Source organism: Lycorma delicatula, chromosome 5 (assembly GCF_047948215.1).
Source record: "Lycorma delicatula isolate Av1 chromosome 5, ASM4794821v1, whole genome shotgun sequence".
Classification (NCBI taxonomy): Eukaryota; Metazoa; Arthropoda; class Insecta; order Hemiptera; family Fulgoridae; genus Lycorma; species Lycorma delicatula.
In genome coordinates, this window is record NC_134459.1 from 143,686,552 (window position 1) to 143,713,584 (window position 27,033).

Sequence of the window (27,033 nt, forward strand, 5' to 3'; positions counted from 1 at the left end):
TCCGTCCTTAAAATCAAAATATAAAATAAATACAAAAATTGAAAAATTAGACTCGTCATATAAAGTAAACCTGTAAAAACACGCCCGATAGAATCACCCAGCAGTAAGGGACACTGTCCAGGCTCTGCAATCCGAAGGGAGAATTTGCAAACTCCCGCCAACTTTGCATTCCATTCCATCCCATTCCAGTTGACGATCAGTCTGCGAGAGAGTGCTACGATGAGTTCTGTGAGAGAGTTCTAAGGGAGGAGTTATGCAAGTTTAAAGCGAGAATATTTTGCGAGGAGGTCAGTGAAGGAGAGAATTTCTAGTGCGTACGAAGCGATTAAGGTGACATCATAAGTAATTCCAGTGTGGATAATAAACGAAATCAAGTAATTGTTCGGTGAGTTACTGTTACGCTACATGTGAGTGAGGTAATGTATACTAAATCTAATTAATAAATTGTTAGGGTAATCATATTTGTGAACAGCAAAGGTATTTGCAGTAAAAGAACCTTATACTTGTCTTACCTACTGTACTACTGTTGTTAATACAAGACAAGTGGTTAGAAGTGTTAAGATTAGCGGTCATATTAATGTCTTTGTCAATGATACTGAATTCTGGTTTTCTATAAGCTGAATTCTGGTTTTCTATAATTAACTTACGGTAAATAAATCCTGACGATTACTTTAAATTCTATTTTGTATGTAATCACTATTCATTATTATTATTAATGACGTGGTTGTGATTACTATGATTATTATTTGTTGATTACTGACATTTATAATTATTACTGTGTTGTTTATTATTGTCGTTTATTATTATTACCATTGTCATTATTATTACTATTGATTTTTCTTGTTTACTTATGTTCTTAAACTAATAAAATTTTAATTATATAAAGATTTTCAATTGTCAATATCCTGATCGAGCCGCAAACCCGCGTCAGTATTTTAAATGAGGAATGTCACAGAAAAACGCTCATGCACATTGAGAATATATGAGCGTCAAGCATAACAGTCATGTCCTATTAAAGTAATAATAATTTTCCTATGATATATATTAAAATAGCCAGGAAAGTAGTTAAGGTTTAAGGTATTGCTAATATAAAGGATCTGTTTGCAGGATAATATATAATAATGATAAATGTTTATTTTTGACTAATTATTTCTTTAAGACTGAATTCAAAAACTCTAAAAAATCTATAAATTTGAATAACAGATATCCGGAAAGGTATTGGTCAAATTAAAGGGTTTCAAATTACGGACATCAAAATAAAAAAAGTTGATGTAGATAAATACCCTAATCTCGCTTCACTTCCCGATAGATTTTAAGAAGATTTGGTATATACGTACTCAAAAAGGTCTTCATCAAAATATATGCTAAATTAGAATATAGTATTGATGAAAACCTCCAAAATGGCGGTCATATTTTTAATAGCTCCAAAAACATATTTTTATTAAATTATATTTTTTTAAATAAAATATTAAGTCTTTTGTTGTGAAAAAAGTGGATTGAGTGCGGTAGTTTAATAGTTGTGAGACCTGGTAGAGTTTCTAATCTCCTTGCGGTTTCTATCGCTGTGATTTCAGTACGAATTAAATAAAATTAAATTAAGTAAGTGACGCGAGAATGATGATTCAGAAGCAGCAGTTACACTTAATAGTATATTAAGTAAAAATAAAAGAAACATTAACTGTTGAAAGCTAACAATTACATGTTTGATTGAAAACTTTTACCAAGTTTTGATTTTTTTTTACTTCCTTTTACGAAGTAAAGGAAGTATTGTGATCGTGAAAAATTTCGGTTTTCAGAGTTCAACGGAAATATCTATTTTGTTCATCCCTAAATCCATTTTGACTAGTTTCCGCGTGACATCTGTACGTACGTACGTATGTATCTTGGGCAACTCAAAAAGGAATGACCATAGGATGTTGAAATTTTGGATTTAGGACTGTTGTAATATCTAGTTATGCACCTCCTGTTTTTATTGCAATCGACTGAACCAAAAGTGTCAAAAAAACCCGAATTGCAAAATAATTTGGATTTTGGACTTTTTCTTAACTGCATTAATAAGCCGTCATTGAGATCTTTTTAACGATATATCATAAGCGGTACTTATTTTCATTGGTTCCAGAGTTATAGCCAAATGAATTATTTGAATCTTGCTTGTAAGATCCAAATATTTCAATGAATATGAAGTCTGATTCGACTGATGTGCCTTACCCAGGCACATCTCTTTTTTTTAATTTAAATATATTGATTTATTAATAATTACTCGTATTAACCTCCGATTGTAAAAAAGTTTTACAATAAATAATAATTTAATAAAAAAAAAATTAAAAAGGAAAAAATACCATTTGCTATCATTGAAGTAAAATTTTAAGTACTTTTCATTTTAATAAAATGTGTATATGTAATTTAATAGGCATACAATGAAGTAATTTGGTGTCCACATTACATTTTTTCACTTCATTCTTACAGGTATCATTTCTATCATCACTAAATTTCACCCAATAATCTTGTTTCTCCTTATATTTTTTTGTAATTAAGATGATGGAGGATACATAGGTTTTTTTTAGTTATCGTTTTATAGTAATATATCGCTGCAAACAAGTAATTGACTGAACAAGAAACACTGTCGACAAATTGTCCAAGTACTAAAAAAAAAATTCAAGACAAAACGTTTCCTCTTGTTCCTCTATTTTATTTAATCTTTACCACTCAGAGAGGAAACAGTAACATCCAGAAGTTTTTATTTCAGTGTCATAAACCATAAGGAAAATTGAGGAACAAACAGGAAAAATTAATAGTACATCAATAAACGTTTCTCTTATTTACTCAAGTGTGAGCGTAGCTTATGTATAAAAAGACCTCCATACCAAGATTACTAGGAAGGTTATACGTGAAATAGTTTTCTGTTACATTTTTTCGAAACGACAGCATACTAAAACAACCGAAATATACATGATTTCAGTCTACAACACAATCAATACCTTCATTATGTTCACCATAAGGACGAACATCATTCATTCTCGCAGAAAACAACTCTGATTTGTATTTCTTGTACTTCAGCTTTTTCACATGAAACACGGGCATATGAAATACTATGACGGATAGTGCCAAGAAGTATAAGAAATTTTTATTCGACGGGAAAAACAAAATATATATGGGTATAAAAACACATTGATATTGGGTTATTTTATAATCATACTAACATCCACTGTACTATATGGTTACTTGCATTTCCTGTTGAGATCAGTTGATGTTTAGCCGGAGGGCTCTGTGTTCATTAAATTTCATGCTTGTAAAAATAATAATGATAAATAAAAATTAAATCCGGTTCAATTTATCAAACTATTCATATTGTATAACTTCTTTACAGCAACATTTTGGTCGGTCAGTACAGGACCTAACAATTAATTTTTAGATTTCCTATCTGGGCTTTGCTCGGGAAACATATAATCAGAATTACAAACAGAAATTACCATTATAATGTTACCAAATCTCATAAAATATGATTCAATAGGGTAGTATATAAAATGGCAAAAAAAAAGTTTTACCCCCTTAATAAAATATTAAATTTCAAAAACTCCGAAAATGTAGAAATAACAAACTTCAATGGTCTGGTATTTTTCAAAATTTGGCAACAAATTGGAGGGAAATAATACAGCTTACTGGAATTTTGCCGCCATTGTGTATTTTACGTTGGCTAATTAAATTGGTGGTTACAAATTTTCAATGTATCTCTTTTAACGGTTTTAATATATGGAACTAAAAACGTGTAAACAATCCCGGGACAAATAATAAATTGGGAAATTTTCAGCGAAATCGGTTAAGTAGTTTTTGAGTTATTAGAGCATACACAAATCGATGACTGTCTTTTAGTTTAGAAAGATATAGTAATTAAAAAGAAAAGAAAAAAAGAATCAAGTAAATAAGTAAAGTAAGAATAAAATTTATAATTATTATTCCTAATTAAAAATTACTGTACCAAAATGTATACACTTTCCCTATAAGCCCAAATATATTATTAGTATTCTTGGGCTGAAAAAATGTATTATAAATTTACCCAGATAAAGATTTATATAAATGAAGATGATAATAATGTCTTATAAATACTAAGAATCTGGATGTATAATAAAAATCTATAAAACGCGCAATCATGGAGAAATCGGTAAGAGTAGTTAACTTGTTTGAAAAACTTTATTAATAATATTTAAGTAAAATTACATATGTTGTTGTATGAGAAAGGATAAACATAAAAAGAGAAATAAATCGCTGTAATTTAAGTACGTCTTTCATACTTTACGATATAGAAATTATAGAATATTTTATAATTCAAGGAGAAGGTTAATGAAATCTTATCACAAAAAGCAAGTGAGCAAATTTTTATGCACAGATAACAATAATAATAATTTTACATTAATTTGTTATTTAACATTAATAAAAACACCGTAATTGTAATGCTGAATCCTTTATATTGCATTCAAAATTAAATTACATTTTATACCTTAATTAACTGCATTCATTTCTCTTTTTCTTATACAAGAAAAAATATTATAACAACCTCAGTAAAGTGTGTGTGTATATGTATGTATGTATATATATCGTTGGTAATATTGATTTTATATTCGAGTGACTGCGTTAAATACTGTTAACTCATCAAGTTATACATTGAGGATAGCAACAAAGATTAGAAAGGAAATATAATTAATTTCCCCTTTCATAGTGGCTTACTTCCCCTCCACCATCATTTACAGCAAATTCCTTAACACATCCTTGAACAAGAAATAATACATTAAGTATTTTGTTTATCTCCTCTAGAGGATCTCATAAAATTTAATAACATTTAAATAAATTACATTATTTTACGTAAAAAAAATCAGGTTCAATTGTGATATTGAATAAAATCATATTTAATCAATTTTCTTAAGAATAGAAATATTTTATAAATGTTTAAAAAAATGCTACAAATTAAAAAAAAAGGAAAACAGATTTTAGAAAAAAAAATCCTCCCACGATTCTTTCCATTGGATCTTAAAAGAAATAATATTTTTTCTTCTATTTTCTCTCATCCAATCAAGGATTACTAGACCCTATTCAGTCATCTAACTGTTTAATACTTAAGAGTTGTAATTTGATGGATTCTAGGGTAGACAGCTGCGTGTAGCAGATGCTGATACCAATTTCCAGTTAGACACAGTTGTTCAAAATTGCGCGGCAATACTTTCAAGTAGCTGATGTAAGAGATTATTATAAGAAAAAAAGTTCCTATAAACATTTATCTGTAAATTCTTTGTTTTCAAGTTACGTCTAGCGAAAAATTCGCCCTATTTTCGTCGACGGGTAAAATAAAGCCTTACCGAAATTTTTAGGATCTAAATAAAAATTAGATGATTTATATGTTTTTTGATCTGTAAAATTCAGTAAAATAAGTCCTAGAATTAAATCTCAAATATTTACCGAAAACATTGTCGCAAAACTCAAGAAATTATCGTTGAAAGAAATTTCATATTATTTTTTGATTGTTGTAAATTAACTTTGAAGATCATTACCTATAAACAGATCAAATTTATTAACAAAATTCGAAAAGAATAAAATTCTGAGGAAAAAAACAACTAAGAAACTCAAAAATTTGATTTTAGTTAAAAAAAATGATTTCCCAGGATAATGTTACGAGAACTTTGTTATAGTCAGTTTCGCGGCGAAGCTACCGCTTTGCTAGATCTAAGCTTACAGGCTTATCCTGTAAACTCTCCTATACTCTTCTCGATTTCGGGACTTCTTCATCCACCCGTCTCTAAACCAGTGATCAAAGAAAGAAAATACAGGATAAAAAAAAGAATTCGCAGTATTAAAGAAATTGAACGCTTTCCTTCTCGATATCATAAGATAGGAAGAATAAAAACTAGTGAAGGCTACTGTTTGTATATTATTTATATAAAATATGCATAAAAAAAAGTTAAGATATCTGAAAAAGTTTAGTTTTATAAAATATCACGAAATAATTAAACTTATAATGAATGATAAGTTAAGATTTTGTCTGTAATAAGCCTTTACGATTTCTTAGGAAGTAGCTGAAAAAACAGGCTTACAGATCTCCTTTTCAAAGACAGAAATGATGACAAATGCCAGTAAATAACCCAAAAAGACAATAGAAACAAAGTATGTCAATATTAAGATCACGGACCATTTTAAATATCTTGGAGAAATAATTAGCAGAAACGGAATTTTGTTAGTATGAAGATAGTATTTAGACGGAATCAAGTAATGATCTGATTGCATAGTCTTACTGAAGTGAGATGTAGGAACAGTTTTTGTGTGAAACTTTCGGGGTTAGAGGAAGGCACGAGGATCGCGCTTCCGCTAATCGGTTAATTTGATAGTTGAGGGTTGTAAGTTATGGTACGTGGTCTTGATTGAAACAGACCATACGAAGGCGATAGTAGGTTGTGAAAATACACTGAGGCATTTGCATCGATGGCATCCTGACAAGAGGCCAAAATGATGATTGTGTTGTGTTATCAAGTTAATAGGGTCTGAAAGACCGACTTCCAGTAAATCTCATGATGGCTAGGAACGGAGGGGATGGTGTGGCGATCAGGATCGTCACAAAGGTGAATGTCTTCCCTTACGGGGTCAGTAGAAACAGAACCGATAAGCCAGTAATTGAAACCAAAAAATACAAATTAGAATTAAACTTTTACAAAAAAAAATATTTATAAAAAAAAGACCTTTCTATCAGTGAAAAATTAAGGCGTTGTAGCAGAGTTGTAAGATCAGCCATCTTGTCCGGCATGGAAACTACAAATCGAACTAAAACAGAAAATCTACTTAAGATAGAAAGAAAAATATTAAGGATTTATGGTCAAAGAAGAACACAAGAAGGCCCCAAACTGATATCATATAAAGATATAATATATCTTTATATTATGTAATATTATATGCTATACGATAAAATTGAAGACCTGAGAGTAACAATACGAAAACGAGATATGGACAGATATTCCGAATTAATCAATCAAGGCTAAATAAACAGGATTTTCAATAACCTAATGAATGATAAAGGTCAAGGTGGCTACGTTAAACAGGTGAAAACAGAGCTCTAAAGGTTCAACATTATACAAAAAAAAAAACTAAACTTTATCGAAAGAATACAGAAATAAAATTTTTGAAACTCAACAGAGGAGAATATGGACTGAAAAACTCCCTTTCGCCACGCCGTAAGGCGGAGGTAGATTTAATCAATGCTAAGTAGGGGAAAAAAAAGATTTTCACCTTAAAATTAAGAAAAACTTCGAATTTACTCAATACAATGGTTGCATGTGAAAAAAAGTTTCACATGTTTAGCATACAAGTCCATCTTCTTACAATTCCAGCAAATGTTTGGTCATCCCTTGCCGTAAGGGTTGATCATATCAAGACTTGCTTCAAATAAAAATTTTAGGTAACGTTTAGAGGACTAACGACCACTTTAAAAACCGATTCGATACTGTGCCTATTAAGGAAGGTATAATTTTTTTTGTCTTCAAAACCCCATTTTTTCCACCCCCTGGACCAGTGGTAATGACATCAAAAAACTTTACTTATGTAAGTTTTAGGCCCTTTTACAGAAAATAGTAGGAACTTTAAAAGAATTCGGTATTTTACTTAATAAGAAAGTTATAGTGATAATTTGTTTTCTCGAAAAAGCCCTCCCCCCATGGTCCGATTCTGGCCGTTAACGAACTCGACCTTGATTTTCAGACGAGTTATAATTAAGAAACAATTTGAAAGTGATTGGCGCAAAATTACGGCAGTTATCGTGTCCACAAGAAAGTGAAAAAAAAAAAAAAAAAAAAAAAAAAAATATATATATATATAAACGTTTGAGCTGATGGTGGTTTTGGGGTCTGAGGGATGTGAAACTTGAAGATATATAGAAATTTTCCGGAAATCGAATCATTACAATAGGTAGCTTTCTTATGAAAACTACCTAAAACATTAGATTGTCAAAAAATACAAAGAAATAAACTAATTTGTAATTTGGGGGTTATTACCCATTTACAACCCCTTAAAATTGGAAAATTCATTCGGTTTGAAAAATAAATAGTTTACATAAATATAATAATTTATTTTTAATTATTAAAAATCTTTTACTGATTTTGAATAAAAGTCCATTTAAAACCATGACCTCGTTTATTTAAACATCGGATCTTTAATTATTAAATATTACGTGATTATTTTAAAGCCATTTAAATATAAAGTGATGCGTTGATATTAAAAGTGGAAGCGCTCTATCGTATTCGTATAGTATCAAAATATAATATCAAATTTAAACTTGCTTTTCATGTTATAATTTATTAAAAGCGAGTCATTATGACATGTGTATTATTCGTATTTTTTTATAAATTTTGTTTTTATAAGATAGGCATTTTTAATAGTATTACGTTCTATGAAATGAAATGTTTTATCTCTTTGATTTTAAATAAATAATTTAATTTTTAAATAGCAAATGTAATAATATTTGTTATTACTTTAGACCGGAACACTCGTTTATAATTCTATTTTGTAATAGTCGTCATTAAAATATAAACAACAAATATATATGTAACCTTTTACTTCAGGGTTATTAACTTTTTTCTGTTTAGCCTCCGGAAGTAAGGTATTACTTCAGAAGATAAATGAGGATGATATGTGTGAATGAAGTGCAATTTTGTACAGTCTCAGGTCGATCATTCCTGAGATGTGTGGTTAATTGAATCTCAACCACCAAAGAACACTGGTACCCAGGATCACGTATTCAAATCCGTAAAAAATTTATTCTTGCCTTCGCTAAAATTTGAACCTTAGAACTCTCGACTTCGAAATCAGCTGATTTGCGATGACGAGTTAACCACTACACCAACCCTTTGGGTTTACCAATTAATCCTGCTACTCTTCAAGATCTGCGAAATCAAATTGTTAGCAGTGAATTCAATAACCAGGGACCGGTTACCAATAAAAATAATTTGAAACCAATTAAAATAATTAACTGTTATTTATAAATCTCGAAATAGTATTGTGATCGTGAAAAATATCGGTTTTCAGATTTCAACGGAAATTTCCATTTGACCAACACTGAATCCATTTTGACTATTTTCGGCGTGACATCCGTACGTAAGTATGTGCGTATGTGTCTCGTATAACTCAAAAACTATTAGGCGTAAAATGTTGAAATTTTTGATACAGGATTGTTGTAATATCTAATTGTGCACCTTCCCTTTTGATTGCAATCAATTTGACCAAAAGTATCCAAAAGAGCCCAAAATCCAAAATATTTTGGAGTTTTTCTTAACTGCAGTACTAAGCCCTCTTTGAGAACTTTTCAACGATATATTGTAAATGGTACTTATTTTCATTGGTTCCAGAGTTATAGTCAAATAAAATTTTATTTAATGATATATTTGGCTCTTACAAGGAGAAACTACATTGGTTCGAATCCGACTTCATTTAATTTTTTTTTTAATTAAACGTACATAAAATTTTATTTTACTTCTGATTTTTTCAATTTTTTTTTTATTGTTATTACTGAATCATTATTTATTGTAAAAACGTTTTTTACAATGGGAGGTTAATAATCTATATAAATAAAAATGTAAATGCTCGTTTGTACAAAATCTTTAATTTCCGAAAGTTCTTCACCGATTGCTTTCAAATTTTGATTAACGTTACATTCGAATACGCGCGTATTTTTATATACCTTCTATTTATATACCTAAGACGTCACACTTGTGACAGGTAAAAAACAACGTGTTAAATAAATCAATATAATTAAATTAAAAAAAAGTTGAAAAAAAATATTAATGGTGTTAATAGGTACCATGATTCAACTTCCGGAAAATTTCGACATATCTTCGCGTTTCACATAAACCAGACCCAAAAACCACCGTCAGCTCAAAAGTTTATATAAAATAAATTTTTAGTTTTTATATATATATATATATATATATATATATTTCATTGTCTTGTGGACACGATAACTGCCGTAATTTTGCGCCAATTACTTTAAAATTGATACATGAAATATAACAACCCAAAATCTCGGCCGTGTTCGTTAATGACCAAAATCGGACCATGGGGGTGAAAATGGGGTGGCTTTTTAAAAAAAATAAAATATCGCTATAACATTTCTTATTAAATAAAATATCGAATTCGTTTAAAATTCTTTGCATAAGTGCTTCAAACTTACCTAAGTAAATTTTTTTGATATCCCCCAACCATTGTCCCAGGGGGTTGAAAAAATGCAGTTTCGAAGACAAAAAAAAATCATACTGCCCTTAATAGACAAAGTATCGAATCGGTTTAAAGTGGTTGTTAGTCCTCTAAACATTACCTACAACTTTTGTCTGAAACAATTTTTGATATAACCAACCCTTACGGCAAGGGATGACCAAAAAGTTGCTGAAATTGTAAGATGGGACGTCTAGTTTGCTAAATATGTGAGACTTTTTTCACAAGCAACCATTGTCGAATTGAGTAAATTAGAAGTTTTTCTTAACGTAAAGATGGAAATCTTTTTTATCCGATACTTAGTACCGTTGAAATCTACCTCCGCCTTTTGGCGTGCTGAAAGCGATTTTTTTTAATTTTTACAACTATTCACAACATTTCGATCAAAGGCACAACTGTGAAAAAAAACAGATTACAAAAAGCTATTAAAATTATATCGGTAAACATAATACAATTTATTATAACACTGAAATTAAAAAAAATGTGTACGTGCTTACAGATAATATTTCTTTTTAATATTTTATTCCAGAAGTGAAATACTTTCATAGAAGTCCGAAAACAAACAAAGAAAACAGCAGTTAAAAACAACCGTATTTCTTAATAATTTCATTATTTCTATTAGTTATTTCTTAGTTTATTATTTGTTTTATAAACCTAAAATAAGGTCCCTTTTTAATTGTGTATGACTTGAAATGTACATATAATTGTAATAAGTTTATTTATGTATAATATAATTAACTAACATAATTAGTTTGTTTCACTAACACATGTAGTGAAACAAAGGATTCATGAATAGTACACAAAAGAAGGTATACATAGTTGCGGAGACTGTACCGCTCGCCGAGGCGGCTTTTTCAGTCCATCATATAGTGCGACGGTTTTAAATCGATTTTTATGATTCAGTAAATGATCCCAACCATAAAAGGCGAATGTTTATTAATTTACACTCAGCAAATTAGAATTCTAAAAAATGAATACCTGATGTTAGCGGAAATTCCTTTTTTCTACGCCTTCTACGCTTTTTTTCGGTTAACCGAAATGTTATGGTTTTACTTGAAACGACCTGTACGTTTAAATAATAGTAGTTTTGGGCTAAATCTTAATTATAATTATTGAGAAATAATCGTTTAATCTACCCCTGAAAGTAAAAAATATTTATATTGATCGGTTTGGATTTTATAGTAATTCAAAGTAATTCGTGAATTTTCCGCTTTTCTCGCCCTTAATTTTCAAACGAATTATGGCAACTAAAATCGGCCGAATCTAGTTAACGCAAAGATAATTGTAGCTTCCGAAGATACCTTCATTTATACTGTGCTATTTTTTTTAACCGAGATACGATAGTTTAAACATAAGCGCAATCTTTCATGACTAACACTATAATAATTCATCTCGGTTTAAAAAACTTAACCCTAATTTCCAATTTAATTCGGTCTAATTATTAAAAGTGAACTTAAATTAAAATCCGATTACGACAAAATTTTTGAATTAAATGAAAAATAATTAAATTAGATAAATTAAACGTACATTACTACAAAATAAAACAACTTGTTGGAATTAAACTCGCTTATAAAATTAAAGGCCGGGAAAATAATACACAGAAAACCGTTTAGAAATAATTTAATCTAATAAAAGAAAAATGGTGTATAAATAAGAACGAATAAACAACCTTATTTACATATTCAACAACCTACAATTATTATCAACTGAAAAGACAAGTGGAATTAAATTCGCGTTAATTTAATTTCGAGAAGGAAATAAAAAAGAAGAACGAGTTTTGCAAATAAAGAAATAAACGCCTTGAATAAAGAACGTGCTGCAACTACACTTATATACCCTTATAAAAATTAATACAAAGCAAGTAAAATAGACGGGGAGAACTGACGTACACGTATTATCATATTAAAGGTATCTAGGTGAAATCAACATAAAATTTATGGGAGTTACGTTACAGCCACCGATTATTAACATTATTTAAAGAAAGTTTTTTCTTTAAAACTGTTTCAATAAGAGAAAGCCAAAATATATATATAAACACTACAATACTACAAATAATAATACTACTAAATAATAATGAAATAATAGTTTATTAACATGCTAAACAATAAAAACACAAATTGTATTAATAAATAAATAGCTTAAAGCAATAAAATCCCGTTTATCAGAAATAACAGGTACGGGACAAATCTGAATAACTCGTTGATACCTGCTTTTATATTAAAAAATTCTATAAAAGAGATATACTAGTACATGATTATGCGGTATCTACGAACAAAAAATAATTTTAACTTTATTAAAATTTTGAAGGCCATTCTAAAAAAAGTGGGAGAAGGTATAATAAAGATGTCCCCTAAAATATTTAATATAAGTACTACAGAATTTTAATAAATAAATAAGATATATGACAAGTTTTAAATTAAAATTTAATACAGAGCACGCGTAAAAATATTACATCGACAAATACAACTTATCGATAAAAATATATATAAAAGAAAAACACAAAATTAAGAACAGTAATAACGCCGGGTACGTAACGTGTAGCCGGGTTTAAATAATAATAATAATACAAGTTGGCCGGGTTTGACAGTTAAAAATTATCAACAAATACCCACCATAACAGTCTAAGTATAGGTGAAATAAAACGAGTAACACTATTTAAGAGGTAGGTCATAAATACGATCGGTAGATCTAATTTTTCAGTATCGATCGTTAGACGATGCTCGCAGTATAAAACAAAAATCACTATACGTATTTCTTGTAAGATTACGACGTTTAATTTTCGCATTTTACGTCCGTCATCCACCGGCCAACATAAATTATTATTCCTATTGTAAATAAGCGAATAGAATATAAATATACCTTTCTATAGCGAAGAGAATTGTCAAAAGAGAAAAAAATGTCTTGACCCCTGAAAAAAAAAAGAAGAAAAATCTTACAAAACATTCATATTTAATAATTCAACCGAAAACTAAAGAAATACTTATTTCATAAAAATTGTAAAAAATAGTATCGTAAAATATATATATAAACTATAAAAAATACAGTAAAATGCAATTCTACAAATTGATCCATGAAATTAAAATTCTAAATAATAAAATATTGAAAATTTAAATTAAAAAATTATTTAATGTATTATATTAAGAAAATTTATTAATTAGCTTTTTTGACTTTTCCGAATGTTACGGAAAATAATATACAGGAAGCACAAGAAATGATTCAACATTTGTTTTGGCAACAATTGTTCTTTTTTTGTTTTTTTCTGTTTAGACTCCGGAAATCACCGTCACATGTTACTTCAGAGGATGATATGCTGAGTGCAAGTGAAATGTAGTCTTGTAAAGTCTCAGGTCGACCATTTCCAAGATGTATGGTTAATTGAAACCCATCACCAAAGAACACCGGAATCCACGATCTAGAATTAAAATCCGTATAAAAATAACTGCCTTTACTAGGATTTGAACGTTGGAACTCTTGACTTCGAAATCAGCTGATTTGCGAAAACGTGTTCACCACTAGACCAATCCAGCGGGTTGGCAACAATTGTTTAGGTTAATAACGTGTTATTAACCTGTTAATTGGCAGAAGTTCATGAATTATTAGTTTCTTCTCTTTCAGAGTTCGCTGTTTGTATAACGTTTCAAAATGGCTTACAAAGGAAGACTGACTGTTGAGCAGCGTGTTAAAACTGTATTGTTTTTTAATGAAACGAAAAGTGTGGTGCTAACACAAAGACGGTTTCGTGCACATTCTCAAACTTGGTGGTCGCCCTCATTTAAAACAATACGTAGACTTTACGAAAAATTTAATAGTGATGGTTCAGTATTTGAAAGACGCGAACTGCCTGCCAATGTTCGTTCTCAACAGAACGTCGAAGCTCTCAGAGGGACGTTGCTAAGGAGTCCGGGTAAATCAACAATCAGCAGCACAACTTGGGATTTATAGGCGATCTGTTCAGCGAATTTTAAAAAACTATTTGCATTTGTTTAACAGTGTTGCCTGAATTAACGGTTGACAACAAATATCAAAGAATGACAATCGTTGAACGGCCTATGAACGAAGACGTATTGTTGAACAATGTTTGGTTTTCAGATGAGGCACATTTTCACCTAGACGGGGATGTTAAACAAAATATGCATTTTTGGGCTTCCGAAAATTCACACGTGATTCATGAAAAGGTACACCACGCTCCAAGAATTACAGTATGGGCCGCTATCTCAAGTCATGGGGTAACAAGGCCATTCATTTTTGAACAGATAGTGAACAATGAACGTTATCTAAACATGCTGCGTAATAATTTTGTTTCTCAGCTTCTTACAAAAGGGTTCCAATTAGAAAAAGAGTGATTCATACAGGATGGAGCCAGATCACACACATAGCTAATGTTGTTTTAAACTTTCTGCATGAAACTATTAACGCAAATGTCATTTCAAACCGATTTCCTAATTGTTTTGCGTGTGGACAAAACCCGCCCCCAAACAGTCCTGATTTAAAACCGTACGATTATTTTCTTTGGGGATTTCTAAAGGAAAAGATTTTCCCTAAACATCCTTGTAGGGCTGGAACAGCAAGTGCTAATCATAGAGGCGTGCGACGAGATAAACGAGGATATTTGTCGTCGAGTAATTAACCACATAGGAGTTCGTGTTGAAGGAGTTGCTAGACGTGATGGTGGTCATACTGAACATGTGATAAGCAGAACATAATCTCCAGGTATATAGAAACACGTGTATTTTACTTTTCTGTATTGTGATTCAAATAAATATTTTTTAACAAAACTAAATGTTGGATTAATTCGTGCGCCAATCTATAACAGAGTTAATAATAGAGTACATAATCTGTACTCTAGATCGCATTTTAAATTTAACGACTTTATCTCCTCGCACCAAATAAGATACTCCGTTTGGAGGAGAGATTCAGAACATTAATTATCATAATATTTCGCTAAGATTTTTAGTTCATCCACTTTCCCAGGGGTAGCTGAACCTGGCAAAAAAACTTGAAACTTTTTGAAGATTCTTGGAACGCCGTCTAGCTGCCTACGCATGTGTTTGGAATGCGATAAGAAAGTGTTGCATTTCTGGCTTGCGAGAAATCACCAGTAATCAGTTACGTAACGGTGTTACTCTTGCAGGGTTGAGTAACGGCGGGTTAAGGTATATAGAAACCCACCGAGTTAATCTAGTGGTGAACGCGTCTTCCCAAATCAACTGATTTGGAAGTCGAGAGTTCCAGCGTTCAAGTCCTAATAAAGGCAATTACTTTTATACGGATTTGAATTCTAGATCGTGGATACCGGTGTTCTGTGGCGGTTGGGTTTCAATTAACCACACGTCTCAGGAATGGTCAAACTGAGACTGTACAAGACAATACTTCATTTACATTCTTATATCATCCTCATTCATCTTCTGAACTAATATCTGAATGGTAATTCCCGGATGCTAAAACAAGAAAAAGAGAAGAGAAGGTATATAGCAGGGAATTAATGACTAATGACTGATATAAATATTTCCTGACCGAAATAAAAAATCGAGATCAAGAAAAAACCATTTATATCTGTGTGTTTTTGCGTGATGGAATTTACTTCGTTTAATATCTATAGAACGGGTCGATGTAGAAACTTGGAAGTTAATTAAGGAGTAAAATTAATGATTTCTTATTCTTGACTTGAAAAATCGAATAGAATAGGTCCAAGAACCACATCTGCAGTAGTTTTTGAGAAATCTGGGGTGAAAACAAATATATTGGGGTAAGAAACCCCTTTTTTTATTTGACGTACAATAACTTTGTAAAACGGGAAATAAACACATAAAAATAATTCTAAACAAGATGGTGTAAGGTAAGTTGAATAAAACAAACATAAGTTAGAAAAATTAGAAATTTATTTAGAAACAGTGAATTTCTACATTTGTAAAGTACTTATTTAATGAAAACAAAAACAAAATTATTTTTTGATGTGAAACATTTTTAAAAACAAAATTTACTGTTAAAAAATTAAAAAAAAAATGAAATTACACAACAGTTATAGAGAAAAAATAAATAAATAAACATTACTTAGATAATAATTTTTTTATTATTGACAGAAATAGAATAAATTATTTCAAGAATTATTATTTCAAAGTTGGCAATAAAATAACAACTGATCAACAATATGCAATACCGTATTAGTATTTAAAACAGTCTGTAAGGTATATTAAGTATATCGGGTACCGTGAACTGTGCTGTTGTTAGCGAAGGTTTTCTGTGAATTTTAGTTTGAACGTGATTTGTTTACCATTGAAGTATTGTCATACTTATTTAAAACTGAGGCATACACTGCTACGGTATTCATTTTGGGTGTGTGCAATGGTAATACTGCAGTAGTTTATCAAATACGTTTTCCGAATTGCAAAGTTCTACATCTAAAAGCTCGACTTTTCGCAATTTTCGGGAAACAGGTTCACTACCTAGTATTTGTATCAGCCCCGAACGATCTATCTAACACGATAATGTTATTGATGGGATTACTATCGATGCAGTTCAGCGCAAGTCAGTACACGACGTCTTTCTAAGCGGATCAGAGTTTCGCATTCGATGGTTTGGAGGACACTTAAAGAACAAAAATTTTATTCTTAACATGAACAGCCAGTTCAACATCTACACCCAGGAGACGATCCTCCAAGCTTCGCTTGGAGTTCTGCAACTGGTGGAATACAAATCGAAAACTCTACAAATATGTTTTGTTTACAGACTAGTCAAATTTCACTCGAAGTGGCATCAACAACTTACGCAATGAGCATACATGCAGAAGTAAATTCTCATAAAACAATGGAAGGCAATTTTACTTTCAACACCGATTTAGTGTAAATGTATGGTGCGGCCTTTTTCACAATCAGTTGTTTGGAATGATCGTATTAAAATATAAAATATCTGTTGTTATATTTCGGCCATTTTTGTGTATTGGTTTCACTAACCTTCTTACAACGTCAGCTGGTTTATTACTGACACAATAAGGTCCATCTGGTTGCTTCCCTGGATATATTTCCACGTTAATGTATAGTAGAGTTTTGCATCTACTAAGGCATATATTTTAACTCCATATTTAGCTGGTTTTGATGGAATGTATTGTTTACCAGCAAATTTTCCCCGAAAGCTCTCAAGTTTTTCATTTACGATCACATTTTCATCAAGCGAGTAGCATTTCTGACTATTAGTACAAATTGGTTGAATATTTTTCTAACTGGTGCTAACCGATCGCATTGAACTCGTATTTCATATGTAGATGTATCATCAAACCTAATGCATCTAATGATGAATTTAAAACGTTTCAAATTCACTGTTAAATGAAAAATGTCAACACCATTTCTAATCACTGCCTCATAATTCTTCTAGAATTTGTCGATTAGTCTTTAGTGTCCTACCCGATAAAGAAGTCAAATAAATAGTTTTAGTTGAACTAAAATAACATTTTTTGCATCTCTTTCACGAGCGAAGTTTGGTCTTATATAACATCAATATACTGATCTGTACATTGTAAAATCTCTTTCATTAATTATTTTGAAATTCCAAGACTCAAAATTTTTAGTTTCTTCAATGACGCAGTAAGTGTTTAATTACATTTTATGCTCTGGTTCGCACGTTCTAAATAGGCCACATTTTTTCCATTTAGTAATTTTATCTTTTCCCAAATAATAAGGATCATTGTTATTTTCAACTTCTTTATCAGTATCATCCTGACACGTGTCTGAATCACTTTCTCGCTCTTTAATGACATCTTCATTTTCACTATCTAAAGATTCGTCCAAACTTTCATCAGAGATTCCATCATCTTCCTGCAGTAAACGTTGAATAATATCTGTATGGTGGGCATTAGTAGAAAGAAATAAAATGGTCTAAATCTATTATAGATACAAAAAAAGTAACACTAAAAAAGTAAACAAACAACACAATAAACAAAAACAGTGCTTTAGATTTAAAAAAATTAAAATGTCTACTTACAACATATATTTACAATTTACAAGAAAAAAAAATGTTTTATTTACTATAAATGTAAAACACATGATATTTAAGATGCGATAAAAACTGTAACACGAACGGGCACAATGTATATCTGTAGATACAAAAACCTTCACTGAAAGACACTTGCATTCAAGGTCTAAGACTGGACTAACATGTAAAGGGAGGGTGGTTAGGAAGATAATGGGAGGGGGAAGCTATCGGCGTCTCACAATCAGAAACTACAAAGCAAAATGGTGCAACATTATCTGTCAGATACAATGCGCCCGACGGATCCTAATATACCCACGATTTTAAGTCAATCTGTTCGAATCGGATATACAACGAGAGGTAATCTACACGTTAAATGGATAAATGAAACGAACAATGACCTACGGTAAAAACAAATTCCCCGCACATATGTACTAGAATAACTAAAATATAAAATAAATAAATAAAATTAAAAAAAAGAAGAAATCAGTTATTTCACAGTAAACACATACACATCTTTAACAGCAAAAAATTGATCTCGGGGTTGAGAAGTACTGTCTTTAACAGTAATATCGTGCATACAAAGTCCTTTATATGGAAGTGAAACTTGGACAATCGGAGTATCTGAGAAGAAAAGATTAGAAGCTTTTGAAATGTGGTGCTATAGGAGAATGTTAAAAATCAGATGGGTGGATAAAGTGACAAATGAAGCGGTATTGCGGCAAATAGATGAAGAAAGAAGCATTTGGAAAAATACAGTTAAAAGAAGAAGAAGAGACAGACTTTTAGGCCACATACTAAGGCATCCTGGAATAGTCGCTTTAATATTGGAAGGACAGGTAGAAGGAAAAAATTGTGTAGGCAGGCCACGTTTGGAAAATGTAAAACAAATTGTTAGGGATGTAGGATGTAGAGGGTATACTGAAATGAAACGACTAGCACTAGATAGGGGGGAATCTTGGAGAGCTGCATCAAACCAGTCAAATGACTGAAGACAAAAAAAAACAAAGTCCTACTACGAAATTCATTTTTAACCAGAGTTCTCCATTAAAATAAACATTCATACACATCAGCAAAAAAAAGAAAAAAATATTGACGGTTTTTTCATAAAAATCGGAAAACGCAGACATAAATGAATAACGAAAATTTTATACAAACAATTTCGGTTTTTTTCCACTGAGTGGCGGCATTTGCATTTTTGTTGGAAATAATGTAAACGCGTCTCGATATGGGATGGAATGACATCATAGCCGCATGGCGCGTCATTACCGCCGCCACCGCGCCGTAATTAATTTATTTACAATATTCCATTCCTCAGAAATCATTCTTGCCAGTTGAATCCTTCATTCATTGAAGTAATTCATTTGCTTATTATTGTATTGTGTATGTTTATTATTAAATAAATTTAAAAATACAAATTAGTAAAAATCAAATAATTTTAAAAAATTAAAGAAAGCAATAACATTATAATCAATTGAATACTGAATCGCTATTGCTCTGATAATAATCTGCCGCCGCCACGGCGCGTCGCGGCCAGCGGGCCAGTCACTGCGGTGTTGTCGGAAATATGCAACAACGATGTCATTCCAGGCTATACTAAAGCGCGTTTACAACATTCCAACAAAAACGCAAAGGAAAAGGTATTCCCACTTCCTGGAAAAGATCTACAATTTCTAAGTAAAAAATAATTGTGTTACCGTTATAGAAATACAAATAAAATTTAACAGTTGCATTATTAAAACAAATTACAGCGTGTTTCAAAATTAATATCGAAATTTTAAGGCTGTGTAATATTTCTTTAATTTCACGTACATTAATTTATGTAAGAAATAAAAGAGCAATTCAAAAAGTCTTAGCTGTGCACAAGCTACTACCTCAAAAAACTGTTTTCTGTACCTTCCGCTTGAAAGCGCTAGTAACAAAGATGGCGACCCCTCCACCATAACAAAAGGCGGTTCTGTTTTGCAGTTTGTGAATCTCTAATTACCGAATGTGCGTTCCATTGCTATCTCCCGAGTGACAATAACATTCGAAGATGGTATAAGCAAATTGAAACCATTGGCTGTATTTGAAAAGGAAAAGGTACAGGACGACCGAGCGTATCCGAAGACAATGTTGAACAACGTGTAAGAGTAATTTGTGCGTAGTCTGAGGAAATCTTTCAACTGGAATACGAACCGCAGAACTTTATTTGGCAACAATCTGGTGCTCCTCCTCACTGGCAAAACGCTGTACGTGATTGGTGGTCGAATGAAATTCTTCTCGACCGCGGATTGGTCGCCGGGGACAGGGCTTATTTGCCGTGGCCTCCATGTTCGCCTGATTTGACCCCGTGCGATCTTTTTCTTTGGGGGTTTATGAAGAATCAAGAAGATGTGCCACCGTAACCAGCTGACCTACCCGACTTGAGGCACAGGACTGAAGCAGCTGTCAGATCAATTTATACTTGCTGATTAAAGTATGGGATGAACTCTCCTATCGGCTGGATGTGTGCTGAGTGACGAACGGTGCACACATTGGACACTTGTAGAAAATCTGTTTGCGTTATTCTTTCATTTCATGTATAATTTATCAATATAAGTAAAACTTAATAAATATTACATAACTTTAAAACCTCGATATTCGTTTTGAAACACGCAGTATTAGTAGACTTTATGAAGCGAGCGGTTAGCACCTGTAAGATACGGTCATAACCAAACGGTTTAAGAGTCCGGTAATGAGCCGCAAGGTATTCGTGCTTCTTGATCTAGATAATGATTAAATCCATTTTTTTTTTTTTTTTGAGGGGAGCGAAAACGTTTAACGTTTTCATCGCTTGGGAAACAAAAATATAAAATCTAAACAACAAAAATTAAAACAAAAAATAACTTTTTTTGAGTAGAAATTTAAAAACAAAATTAAAACTTAAAACCAAAATATTAAAATCAAAAAACAAAATATTAAACACAAAAACATACGACTACTATCACAGCTTACATATTAAAAAATTAATTATAACTACTATCAAAGAAAAAAATAAAGAAACTTAATATAAATATATATATATATATATATATATATAAAAATAAAATAACTATAAAGAAACTTCGAGAGGAGAGTAAAAAGCTCCTTCTCGGATAACAAAAAAAAATAAAAATTTAACATGAAAATCATACTTTTAACACTATTAAAAAATATGTAAAATATTAACAAGTCTGAGAAATAAAAACAGCCGGTCCAAAACGTCTTTATCATTGCCCAGGATTTGACGAATGTTCCTGCTCAACTTAAATTTGACGCAATGCAAAGTGAGGAATGGATTGTTTAAATCCAATCCCTGATGGCGGAGGTAATTTTTTTTTTACATTTATTAATGGATAGATAACCCTAAAAATCCAACACCAGTGTTGCGAAAGTTCTTCAAGCAAAAAAAAAAGAAAAGAAAACTGCGTGTTATTAAAAATATGTAAAGAAATGCAATGAAACGAAGTGACGAAATTGGTACTGAGCCTGAGCTAAGGCTTTCTAGAATTAAGGAATATCTTTTTTTTTATCCTAAGTTGTTGACCAACTATTTTTTTTTTTTTTAATATCAGAACAGTAAAAAGCGCTGTATATAATTTTATATTTCAATACATAGTTATTTTTTAACTAAGCAATGATGATGGAAATAAAAACGAAAAAATAATTCTTCAAATCGATGAGAAAAACTCTCAAAGGGGCCGCCAGGGAAATCTCCTCTACTAAATAAAAAATATTCCAAAAATCTATCCATTTGGTGAAGAGTTTACCTTGAACATAAATAGGAAAAAAACAACTACGGGCGAATTCTATTGTATTTTGTTTAATACAAACAATAATAGCAATCGTTATTTTATTACGTCTACGAAGAAAACGGTTTTATATATTTATCTTAATGATAAATATTTGTTCGTATGACTAAAGGCGTTTATCAATTTCCGGGATGAAAAATATAATCGGTTCAAGCTTACAGAAGAAAGCTATTTGCTTTTACATGGTGGGTAACGATAAACTATTCTGAGTAGTTTGGATTCTTATAAAAAAAAAAAACTATTATTTTTTTTACTCCGCATACGGCAGAAACTTAAATTGTAAATAATGATATACAAATAAATGAAAATATTAATCTCTCAATAAATTCAAACATAAATATTGTTTATGAAAACCAGGAAATTGACAGTGAACTAAACTTATTTTTCTAACTTAACACAGACAATGAAATCATAAGTAGAACCACTCAGATGGGGCTTCGAATTATTACCGTGCGAACGCCCTGGCGTACCAAGTGATACGAGTATTAATACAACCCACATCTCTTTGTCTATGACCATTATGAAATTAAAATAAAAAAGAAATCATTAATTTCCAAATTATTACGATTTGTATGCACGTAAATAAATACCTAGTAATAATAACAATGTAGTTAAGAAAAAAAACAAAAATGAAACGTGATAAAATATAATTTGTACGCTTTGAAAGTAAATATAATCAAATAAAAATAACTGATTTTCAAGGAATGCTATTTTTGTGTGCTTCAGCCACAATAATTGACTAGTGGACTTCAACCGTAGAAAACTGAAATTAAACTGGTTTATAGTTTAACTGGATACTAATAAATGTATGAGGTTAGGGCAAAGAAAACTTGAGTTTGTTCCGAGAAATAAATGGGGTGAATTTTTTTGTAAAAAAAATCCACTACTTAATTTGTCTATTAACAAACGGATAGCCATAATTCCTATAACTGTAACGTTTTTCGGTACCTACGTATTAACGCCACCGCAGCAGAAGTTGCGCTAATGCGCAACTATTTATTATTTAAATAATAAATAATAGCCATAATTACTGAATTTATTATGTAAATACTCAAAACATTACTGTGTTAATTACCCAAGGTTGGCGAGCGAAGCGAGCGTAGATTAAGTTTGACTAAATTATATTTATAAAATAAAATAAAAATAAAATTGCAACTTGTTCATCTTCTACGCATTTTCGTAGCACTAAAAAAATGGCGTCAAAAATCAGCAAACAAGGCAATAAGGAATCCAAAAGATTGCTCTTTATTGGCGCATTAGCGCAACTTCTGCTGCGGTGGCGTTAATACGTAAGTACCCGTTTTTCTAATATATATATATATATATATATATATATATATATATATATATATATATATATATATATATATATTAGTAAAAGATTTAACGGTAACATTCCATTTTGAAAGTTTGTGCTTTTTAGCCGATTATTCCAGATATATGGCCGTTAATTAAACCCCAACAGTAAAATTATATTAATATAAAAATCAAACCGGATCACTGTACCTTAAACTGATCCAATATTAATAGTCCACTTGCTTAGTAATCAAATAAACAATGTGGTCATCTTAAAACAGAGCCTACATTAATGTGATGCAACCGTCAATTTTAAATCAGGCTTTTTTTTTAACTTGGAATTTGGACTTTAACTGATATTACATCTGATTAATTCTTATCAGTATTTATATTTGTTGTTCATGAAAAATATACGGTAGTTTTAGTAATCAGAATTTACCCTTGAATATATAAATCATCAAGGTACATGACCGAACATTATGAGATAGTGTTTTTAAAACATTTATTTGTTTTAAATTATATATACATCTATATTTTAAAAAAAAACGTTATCTTAAAATAAAATCAATAAATTTCAAATACTAAAAAAAAAAAAATATATATTTATTTTCCACAAAAAAAAGTTAAACATCTTAACTTTTAAGCCAACAGAGGGTAGCTGAATTTTCATAATGGTAACGTATGCAAAACAAATGGTTAATAGAAATATAGTGAGCAATTATGATACAACAACAAAAACACCGGCAAGGCAAAGAATAGAATTAATAAGAAAAGAAATGGGGAAAAAATAAAATGAGTCAGTGTTATTACTTAAATGGATAGGTGGAGTGTAAGTTAGCAGTCGAGGTGTGTCACAGACAATCCGGTAACAATAACAGCTAAATGATATAAAAATAAACATAGGAAAATATACAATAATGCACACTTTCACATGTACTGGAATAATATTCGGATTTTAATATATCAGTTCTTTATTAAAGAATATGAATACCTATTTAATGAATTTTGTATAGTTTCAGATGAAAACATTATTGCTATAAAAAATAACCTTGAATTTAGAACAGATGCAAATTTTTATGAAATATGCTTAATTATTTTAATACTACAGTTGCAATAAAATTTATATAATTACTGTGATTTAAGTAAACAAACAATATTCATATTTTATTAATTAATAGTAAGTAAAAGACAATAGCAGACGAGTACAATTAACATAAAAAGGCTGGTAAAACGATGTGAAGAACAAAATTATCTTAAACAGTTCATTAGAATAGTCAATAAGTTAATAATTTACCGAACTATATTTAGCCTATTAAATTATGGTAAAAAAACACAAATGTAAAATAAATACCAATTACGTATATTTGCACATATTTGATTAATAATCAGTCAAATTAATAATTTTAGATTAAGAATCTCAAGATCCCAATTTAAGAACAATAAGTTATTTTAAAATTTAGTTTTATATTTTCAACATAGCTTGGATAAAAATAACCGGTGACATACTAAATCTAAAATAAGTGAAAATGTTGTTCAAATACTAAATTAAAATATGAATATATTTACTCAAATACCAACACTAAAAGATATTCTATGAAAATTAAAATTGAAAAAATATATTGGCGCCAGTTTTCTAAACTGGTTTCAGTTTCATATACATCAAAACAGAAATTCATGCAAGTTTATAATTCATATATTATATTTCATTAATTTACGGTAAAGTCACTTTTAAACAAAATATTTCAACTGAATGTTATAAAGTTTAAAATATATCACTTGATGCGGTTAAACATTAACAGTTTACTTGGTTATGGTTACTGTGCGTAAAAAACTAGTTTTAAACAGCTAACTTATAGATAACTTTTGATACAGGCGATTAAACTTACAAGATGCTGGTAAAAAAAAAATGAATGGGAAACCTGTAGGGCACAATTCACTTTGTCTAAGAATATAACCTAGAAGTTATTAAAATTTACCTTTATTTTTTCACAGAAAACAACAGTAGATCTCCTTAATTAAATGCTAAACATGATACACTTATTAAAAGATTTAATAAATAAACTTGTTGTAAATCAAATTTTAACGAACTTAGAAAAATTCATTCACTCACACTAACATGAAATCACACAAAAACCTACTACCGACTCGCACTCCAGACTACACGCTTTCAGTTGTTTGTGTACAAAAACAGGACGTCAAAACAGGTTAGGCACAACAACAACTAAAAATTATAATCATGAAATTTAATTCCCTTACTGTAACTAAGAGCTAAATAAATGATTAATCTAGACTATTTAAACAAAATTATCCATCAGTTATCAGAAAACTTCAAGTTTGTAAAAATCAATCATTGAATTATTTACTATAACCAAAAAAATTCAAGATTTTTCCTACTTTTTAGTTGAAAGAACACCGTTAGATCGTAGCACCAACCTTAATAATATGAAAATGCAAAGAGATGGAAGCTCTATCTACCCAAAATCAATTTAACTACTACAACTGATTCATTAAAAAATGGACACCTAATAAATATAATTCATTATCTTCCAGTTCCCGTCAATGTTAAAAAACAAAAAGAAAAAAGATTTTTTCGATGTTTTTTGAAAAAAATATATTTGAGAATTTAAGAAGTTGGAAATGGAACCCACATATTGGGTTTTATGAGCTTTGAAGTAACTGTTATGAAGTTTTTTGGTGAATTTTAAACTAAACTTTTTGTAATTATATTTTCTTATGTTAGACTAAAATTTCATTAATAAATCTTATTTAATACAATGTTGTAATTATTACCCCCTTTTGAAAAAGTAATACAAAATATTCATTGTATAGTATTCAGGTGGCATACCATAATTACACTTCGAACGATTTTAGAATATTTCTTTGTTTTTTTTTTCTTGTACGAGTATTTTACCAGTTTTGAGTGAAATGCAGTTTATTTTAGAGAATGAAAGTTAATTCCTTCAAATGGTTACATTACAAGCAAGTTTTTCTTTAAATAATACGAATGAATAGTTTGTGAGCAGAGATATATGTTTCAGGTTATTAATTTAATCAGCCTTTCCGTTCGTTCGGCGCGCCTGCTTTGTCATTGATTGCAACCTTAGTCGTTGACTCGGCGCTTTATTGTAGATTCGAACACCAGGCGTGTAGCAAGTACAATTGGTATTCCGTCTCTTCTCTTCGAGTTCATCATACATGTATTTGACTCCGCTGAACCCTAACTTCCTGATAATTCATATGAACCGTCATTTTAAAAAAGGGTACGTGAAACAATTCGTTTTTTACATATTTGTTAATGTTTGTTTTTATTATTTTCTTACATATTTTTCTTAAAATGTATGCTATTTCTGCCACATTATTCAAATAGTTACATAATTAATACTAGTTGTACTTGGTACTTAACTTCTTACTACTACTACCTACCTGCCTAGAGCCAGTGCTTGAATTAACACTACCTTATTAACAAACAAACACTACCCCCAAATAAAAACTTACTGTGAATAGGTTATAAATAACTTAACCAATTGTTGTTATTTATCATAACATTAGTTGGTTTAGATTAATGAACGAACCTAAAGATAATAATTGTAATTGATGGTGTAGCAATGAAAAATTAATTGCAGCAATGTTTTTAAAAAAACTTGTCAGTTAATTATTAAAGAAAAAAGTTAAATACTTTTGTTTTTTAAGTAGTTTTAGATGTTTAAATAAATTTTTTACTTTATGA

The 27,033-nt window shown here is 30.3% G+C and overlaps 1 protein-coding gene across 2 annotated transcripts in view; it reads right to left on the minus strand.

Annotated features, from left to right (window-relative positions):
- Spec2 (CDC42 small effector protein Spec2) overlaps window positions 1–25,449 on the minus strand; it is a 418,767-nt gene extending 393,318 nt beyond the window's left edge. For both annotated transcript variants that reach the window (XM_075365396.1, XM_075365395.1), the window contains exons 1-2: window positions 25,283–25,449; window positions 13,096–13,144 (exon numbers count right to left, since the gene is read on the minus strand). The gene's annotated coding sequence lies outside the window, so the exon portion shown is untranslated. The remainder of the gene's footprint in view (window positions 1–13,095; window positions 13,145–25,282) is intronic.
- Between the last annotated feature and the right edge of the window lie 1,584 nt (window positions 25,450–27,033).